Raw genomic sequence first — 8832 nt, 5'->3', positions numbered from 1 at the left:
GATTGAGATAAAAACACAAAGGGTGTAGTGCCCGAGCAATCAAGTAGCCTCCAGGCCAGTACGATCTCAGCTCTGGTCCTGGTCAATGCAAAGAAGTGCTCAAGTTAGGCATTTCCCTCCGAGAAGCCTGAATTTTCCACAGTCAAGGACATCTTCAATTCGTGAGTTTTCGGCTTTCTCCAATCTTGATAAAACACGCTCGGGAGCTGGTTTGCAGTGGATATTTGCAAATGCTAAAAAGATAGAACTCGGTTATTGGACACTTGTTACTTGCGCTGACGACTTAGGGCAGACGTGGTGTTGAGTAACTGGATTGTCCAAAAGCCCACTCCCGTTTTTCCAACTCCAATACCCTACCCCCGCCAACCTCCTCAGAGGAAAACGTTCACCACTGCTCACGGCTGCTTGTGTTGTGCATCGTCTCGGCAACACGAGGTCACGTGGTCACCGAGACCGGAGATACCCATACCCAAGGGACGGCCCAGAAAACCACACCCGCGAGAAGGCAGAGGCGGGGCTTGTTTGGACTTTTCTTTTAATTTCTTTATTTTGTGTTTTTTTGTTGTTATTTACTAATTATTGTACAACCTTGGGGCGAGATCTTTTGGTGGGTTGAATGTTTAAAAAGGAAATGAACTACTTTTTTTAGTGTAGTCGTTCTTTTGTTTTTTGTTAGCAAAGTTGCATTCATCCCACTTGCTCGCCAAGGTGTAGCTGCAATCTGCTTTGGGTAAGTAAATGCCCCTTTTGCATCCCCGTGCCGACGCCCATGAGATAACAAGTCACTCATTAGAAGGAACAGAGGGAAGTTCCTTATCCGAGGCTTTATCCGTTCCGCCCAGCGACGAAAGGAACCCGGCGTAATAATTTCTAGAGATCGAACTTAGCTCCCCCGTACTAGCCTCGGCGATATCGCTTCCTAAGAAATAGAGCGAATATTTTTCAGGTTCCCCAATACACGGAAGGTCCGCTTTGCTTTTGCATGTTCGACTTTGGGCAGCAAAGCCTATATTTTAATGAAACCATATACTGCACGAAACACTACAAAATAGAAAAGAACTTCGACGTTCACCGGGTAAACAAGTAAAGAAAAAATTTCATTAAAAAAGGTGTCCTCCTTTGTAAACTGCGACGGCACCGCCAAAGAAATTGGATTGATTTATTGATTCCTATATGCGTCGAAATCATATTTTATCTCTCTGCTAGCTTAGTGTTTAAAAAAAATGTTATCTAGCCTTGTCCAGAAATTGGGCTAGCGCGCATGTTTCGCCGTCCACATTAGAATACCCGGTCCGCCACAATTCCTAAAAACTGAGTGTTTTCAGAGTCGCAGCAAATTTTTACTTTTATACTAAAACCTTAACCGGAGAGGCTCAGATAGACGCTGCATACATTGGCACTGTGACAGACAGACAGATTTCGTGGAACCTATAACCACATACAAAAAGACAACGGCAGGGAGGTTCTTGGTGGTCTCGCCTGCAGCTTGAGCACATTCTACGTTCGATGGTGCTTCGTCGTCTCGTGAGCCCCGAGCGTGCACGAGTAGCCAAAGCACGGACAGAGCCTCCTTTATACTCCCGAAGCCTGGCAGTTCGGCGACGGAGCCGTAGAGTGCCCGGTCACATATTTGGAGCGCGAGGATCTGGTAGCAGTGCCAGTGTTGGACAAAATACTCGATAAAAGTATTTAAGTTAAGTTACTAAATACCTGCTGTTGAGCGGTGCATCGAGCTGGTAATGTTGACGTTCAGAGATGAGCTGAGAGGAGGACGCATGCAGAGCAACGAGGTAACGCTCTGCGGGGAAGTTGGGTGCAAGACGCGCGAGTTTAGCTGAATATATTTTACGTTTCGGGTTGGGCTCGAGAAGGAGAGATGTTATAGTGAAAGCAAATGCGGTGGGAGTTTCTGAAACCCTCCAACCTTAGGCGTAGCAACTGGGTACTGCCCAAGTGGGATTTCGTAGAACGCAGGTAATTGTCGAAAACACCTGATGCCAGGTTCACGAGACCTTGCGACGAGGAAGTGCGTACGACAAAGCCTAAGCAGGAGTACGTATTCGCGAAGCGAAGTTATCGTGAGTATTGCGTAAGTTACGATGGAATCGTACGACAGCTCGATGGGTGTTTTACGCAGTTAATTACGATCAAATGTGTATGGCTTCCTACGTCGTTCAGTTACTTCATCGCGACACCCAACAGACTGCTGAATGGAATGTGCCCAGGCGACCTTGGTGGGCCCCTCCCGCATAAATATCTTGAATCCTGACCTCAATTTTAGTTTAGAGGTCAGTTTATTATCCTTGTTATCGCCTCGTTTTCAGAGACAGCCGTGGTGAACGCCCTCGTCAAAAAGGGACACTTGTCGATTCTATCACCTTTTAGAGCTTTATATAAAGCTCAAATAAACGCATCATGGATTACCTTCGCAACATATGGTTCGTATTCTTTGTTACTAGCACGTATGTCATTTTTATTCCAACACGACGGTACGTCAACACTGTCGAGCTAGAGCAGTTCGTGAGAGCTACGCGATGCCGGTCTAACCTTCCTGCCGAGTGCAACATCAGGATCCAGTAGCAACCTGAAAAGATCGCTCCCATATTCCATACCAAGACACGGTCCAGCAGCGCGGTTCCACCGCTTCGATCAAACACGCACGTGTCCACTCCCAGTGTGAACAGGCCGAATTGATTAATTTCTTGAGTTTCAATGGCGCATAGGCTGCAGAGGTCATAGAGCGTTAAGAATATTACCTATTACTGGAAAAACAAAGTATGGTAAAAGGAGATATTAGGTTATAGACGCTTCGCAGCAGCTGTGCATGGGTGCCGCCATAACCGACCTTCAGTTTTTGTTTCCTCGTACTTTGACTACTCCGCTCCATCATTACCACAACGGGACAGGTTATTGCCATTTTATATCCTTCCTACTGCGTCCTTTTCGTCCCCATTAGCCCTCGTGAAGGCTCGTCAAAGCCCGCTTTAGTGGCTTGGCATCTCGGTAAGACAAGAGAAGGTCAGCAATAGTGGCTGTAATCTGGCGCGTGTGCACAGCGTCTATACTAAAGTTGAGGTGCTTACAATGAAGTGCCAAGTGACTGCCGTGACGTTTTACAGTTTATAAAATAAATTCGTTTGTTGCAGGAATGATCGGAGTGCTGACAAAAGAACTAGGGATTCATTTCCCAGAAATAACATAGGTGGAATGGGATTCTACAATATCTGAGCTTCTTAAAAATTTGTTTTTGAGCTCTTTGTATTTTTCACATGTGAATAGATGAAGAACTGTTAAGACGGCCTGGCAGATATAACATTCAGGCAGGTCCTGACCCAGAAGAACGTAGCAGTGGATCAGGCGGGTGTGGCCGCTATGAAGCCTGTTTAGGACGACGGTTTCTGTTCTAGAAATCTTTGGATCTTTCCAGACGTGAATAGTGGGCAAGAGTCATAATAGTTTGGTATTGGGAAACTGTTTTAAATTGAGATGACATTTACTCATGATGTACAAAACGAGTGTTGGTCTGAAATCTGAAGAGGGGATTCGGATTAAATATATATCTTTGTTGTGCGTGGCCTTTGTTGCACTGTCTGCTTTTCATTTGCAGTGATAACGACATGACTTGGGATCCAACAGAACTTAAGTGTGACAAAGCGGTGAAGAGATGACAGAATACAGAATATCTCAATTATAATATGGTGACTTCTACGGGTTGTAGTAGCCATGGCTCATAAGGAACTTAAGAGTCAGTGAAGAGCACCGTTTTATTGAAAGATTTCTGCTTAATGAAGATTAAGGCTGTGAATAGTGCATACAGCCCAGCTGTAAACACCGAACACATCTCTGGCAGGTGGAAGTTTTTGACTATTGGGTTGGAAATAAAAGCAGATCAAGCAGCTGCCTAAGATTTAGAGTAATGGGTGAGCACCTCATACAAATTTATAGTTTTTAAGTAGTTCATTGAAGGTGGCATGAAGGACAACGTTAGGAGTTATTGTGTGGCTATATTTGGTCAATAGGGAGCCACAACAAACCTTCAGTACTTGCCAAGGATGGAGAGGCTGTGTTATACTAGCAACCCGAGAAATATTTGTGCTGGTTTCTTTTAGCAGTGAAGCCAATCCTATTCCAGAAGTTGGTACTACTGATTGCTTGTGTGCAAAAGTTGTTGTAAATCGTCAATGGAATACAGTGTCATAAAACATGTGACCTAATGGAGATCCTTGCCAAAGAAAGTAGGGAGGGGCAGTCGTTCTGTTCGAATTTACAGGATTGGCTATTTTTGTAATAATATAAAGACTTTCTACCGCAGAAGTTCGGAAAGCCCCTGTGCATGACCTAAGGCACACACGGTGCACTGTGTCCAGAATTTTGAGTGTACTGATTCTCGCGGAAGAGTACAATATATATATACACCCATAGTCGAGCGTGGACCTTATGATAGAGGGATAGATACGAAGCATGGAGGTTGCATCAGCCCCCCCGTAGTTTCCCCACAATGTTACTTTTCTTGGGGCAGCGAGCGCGCAGGTCTATAATGTGGGGTCCCAGAGTTAGATTTCGCTCAAAGATTATGCCTCGGAACCTTCTGAGTTGTGTAAAAGATCCTTGCGTCGAGTAAAATGTGTGACAGCAGTCTTAGCTGTAAAAACCCGGAAGCCATTTTCTTTTCACCCCATGGAGAGCCTATTCAGAAAAATCTGAAGAAGTCTTTCAACTGAGCAAATCTTGCTGCTTGCAGATGATACCAGGAGGTCGTCAACATAAAGTCTGCTTCTGACCTGTGGGAGCAGCTGTATGGTAATCGAGTTACATATGATCAAAAACTGTGTGACAGTTAGGTTGCTACATTGGTGTACGCCTATTTTTGAATATGCCTTTGTGAATAGCCCGATCGCAGTTTAACCCTTAACGTGCGTTCTGCCAGGAAGTTCTTGATAAACATACGCAAGTTTCACCACATACGATTAAGCTACTTCTTACGAGTTGTGGATGCGAAAGCATGAATGTCGCTCTTCCACTCTTCTTCAACGCGCGCCGTCGCCTGCCTTTTCATAGTGTGTGTGTGTGTGTGGGGGGGGGGGGGGGTGAGAGACGAGAGGGGGAGCGGGGTATGCCCGGATTCTCCGGGACGGCACCGTCCTCTGGCGGAGCGGGGGCACCCAGCAGGAGGAGGGGAAAGCCTCTCGGGATGTCGTAGTCGCCTGGCGGGCGTTCGACGCACTACTAGCCTCACCCCGGCCCGCACGGGTGGTTCCCGTTTCGACCCATTCCCATTTCAGCCTTTTCGTTTGTACCTTCCCGTTTCGACCCGGCTCAAAACGACCTTCTCGTTTCATCCTTTCCCATTTCTCCCTATCCCGAAACAACCTTCCCGTTTCGGCCATCGTTTGTTATCAGTTAGGTCGGTTCGTTTGTATTGTTCGTTAACAGTTGATTAGGTTCAAGTGTCCAATGTCTGTTTTCCTTGGTGACCTCCCTTCTCCCTCTCCTGAAACAACCTTGGAGACCTGGCACCGTAAAACAAACACGGCGTCAGGGAGGGCTCACCCGAACATTTACAGCTTCATTCATTTGATCAAACGGGATGAGGCTTTGGCAAGGGTATCTTTGCAGCAGTTTGCAAAGAGTGGTGCCGTGCGGGCCAGGGGGCTCAAGTGGGGCAGCAAGGACCATAAACTATCAGAACTGGAATGTCGCCTTTCCGATGGCACGATTTACCTGCTCAACTTTCTCAACAAAACGAAGGCATTTTCTGATCTATGATATTTTCCTGTGTGCGCGAGTGTTCAATGTTTGAAATCGTAAAAAAAAAATAAAGTCGGAATAATATATGCCTGTCACCCTGTCTGACTTATCGCTTGCCAAGATATCGAGCTCACTAATATGACGCTTTAGAATAACGTACGCAAGCACTTCGGCTACCCTAAATAGCGTCACGATGGCGACGCTATTTTTAGCTTACCCAATGTGCTTGTGTACGCAAGGCTTCATTATTGAACGTTGCGCAAACAAGCGATCCGCAATCTAGCTGTTTATATCATAGAATTAAAAGGCTGCCATACAAACTATTACTGTCTTTAGAAGTGCTCATCTGAGCCAGTACTCTAAACCAAAAAGTTTGATGCTTGCTAATATTATTTCGAAGTAAAATTTAAAAAAAGCGACAAGGTCGCCTTTGCAGTAACGGTTTCGCAGAGTGTACATAGACCGTTTCGGGGGTGCGCGTTAGGGGGATCATCTTGAAATAAAAAAAAAAAGCAAACACGCTTTAGGTGGTTAAAGTAAGACTAATACATTACCTCGAAGCTTGCTTGAAAGAGGTGCATATTTTTAGAAAACAACGACATGCAATAATATTTCAGAACATAGATTCTTAAGCAGAAAAGGTGCGCAGACCTGGGTTAGAACGATTAGACTTTTCGCGAAGAGGTTGTGATGCGCAGGGTCTTATACAAATGAGTTCAAAAGGGACGGGTTCAAACGCAAAGGGTCTTTCGACTATCGGTTAAAACCGGACGGGTTCAAATGAGAAGGGTGTTTCGAGAATGGGAAGAAAAGGGACGGGTTCGAATGGGAAGGTCGTTTCGAGAATTGGTGGAAACGGGATGGGCTCAAACGGAAAGGTCGATTCAGGAATGGGTCGAGATGGGACAGGTTCAGACGGGAATGGGTTGTTTCGGGCTACACCCGCCCGCACAGCCGCACCGCTGCACGAGAGCCAATGGGAGCCTCGTTCCTTGAAGACGCGTGCCAGCCTATGGGAGCCTATGCCTCAGATTTCGGTCACAGACGACATGGAGACAGGGGAAGGAGCCTTCTGGCGCGGCTTCAAAGCTAATGACGTAGGTTCGCTCCATGGGAAAGATAATGCTTTCGCATTAAAATTGTAACGTGTTCCATAATTCACCAACGCATTCCTAATTTCGGTCTCCAGGCTGACAATGTGATCCAGCGTGAAATCTTTCAGTCAGAAACCACACTGCGATGGAGCTGTAGGAACATCGGACACCGAGAAAGAAGAAGCAGAAGCTTGACGAAACACAGCTCGTGGGAGAGCCTTTTTGATCGATTCACCGTGGACCCTCGGCAGCCTTTGGTAGATGTATATATGTAAATAAAATGAGGGGTAAAGGCTTACCCCTGATATGGTGACCCGGACGTGATCTATTACGCCTCCAGCACCGTCAGACCGCCCCGCTCCAGTATCCTGACCTCCACTTATCATGTCTCAAAACTCCGTGGGCGTCTGAGGTCTTGGAGACCACACCGTACGACATGGCTGAAGCTGACGAAGACCAACACCAGGACGAGTTAACCCGTCGCTTAACTCAACAACTCGCTTCACTCACCCGATGGCTCCCGGCCGGCGGACCCGGAACTTTGGTTTGCTCAGATCGAACAAGAGCGCGCTCGCCAGAACATCACTTCTCAGACGACGAAATTTTGAGAAGTTGTCACGTCACGGTCTTCAACCGAGGCCTCGGAGGTGCATGACATAGTAATTTCTCCCCCACCCAAGATCCCTATGACCACCTAAAGAATGAGTTGATCCGTCGAACAATCGCTTCAGAGCAGCGTCGGCTGCAGCAGCTACTCACCATTGAGGAACTCCGGCGACAGAAAACCTCCTCAACTCCTTCGTCGTATGAAACAACTTCTGGGAAGCCAGGCCTCGGCCATGGACACTTCGATCTTACGTCAACTTTTTCTGCAGCGGTTGCTCTCTAATGTGCGCATGATTTTAACTACTTCTGGCAATATTTGCATCGACGACCTTGCCGAACTAGCTGACAAGCTCCTTGATGCAGCGCCCCACAACATCCAAGCTGTCGTGAAATCCACCAGCGACTGGCAGCAGCCACGGCTCTCCCCCTCGGGTCCGAATCCCAAAGACCTGGCAGAGCTATCAAATTTCTTGTTTTAATGAGCCGAATAGACCGATCTCACCAGCCAGCTTTACTACGCCACCGCTGCCGCAATGCATCGAGGGAACATTAGTTTTCCTGCACGTGCGGCAACCACGCTGGAGCTCTGCGCGTGTGGAGCACGAGATGGCACAAGCAAGCCCTTGCATGCACGGCCGTCTGCATCCTGTGAACGAAAGTTATGGCGGCGTCACGCATGCGCCGAAAGCTTAGTGAGATCGATCTATTAAGCCTATATTAATCATTTTTCAAGCGTTTTATACTCATCTCCTCAGGGCGATTGCGCGATAGCTGCCTGGGTCATTTAGGTTTTTTCCCGGCTTCAAAATATGAATTACTGTGCATGTTTTCCAATCAATTGGAAAATGCCTTTTCTCACAGGTGCGATTATAAAAAAAAAAGAAGCAGGTTGCGTTTGGGGAAAGAGCAGAGATTTTGCAACATACTATAATGAATATTCTCAGATCCAACTCCAGTGTCTTGACTGTGAATTAACATTTGTGCATGTTACTTCGCAGTCTAGATGTTCAACCAACTAGCCCCACAATTGATCTTGATCCAACTGCATTGGTTTTGTACTATTGAGCACTGACTGGGGCGTCTGGAATGTAAAGGTCTTAATATTTGCTTCATTACTACAGCAGTGGGCATTAGTTTATGCGTTTTCTTGTGTGGTCCTATAGCAATAGAAACTAGGGGAACAGTTTTTTCGATGAAGTATTCACAAAAGTGCAGGCAAGTAGTTCAGTTTGTTCTTCAATAGACGTGTTCTCTTTCCCTTCGTGGATCAGAATATGTCGAGACGGTGTGCTATTTTCATTCAATTCCAGACACCTAGTTCCACAGTTCTTCTGTTGAGAGGTATGCAATTATTGATCCTGTATACCCAGAATTTGCTTTTCGA

Source organism: Ixodes scapularis, unplaced genomic scaffold, assembly GCF_016920785.2.
Source record: "Ixodes scapularis isolate PalLabHiFi unplaced genomic scaffold, ASM1692078v2 PGA_scaffold4__175_contigs__length_147842914, whole genome shotgun sequence".
Lineage (NCBI taxonomy): Eukaryota > Metazoa > Arthropoda > Arachnida > Ixodida > Ixodidae > Ixodes > Ixodes scapularis.
This window is presented reverse-complemented; position numbering follows the sequence as displayed.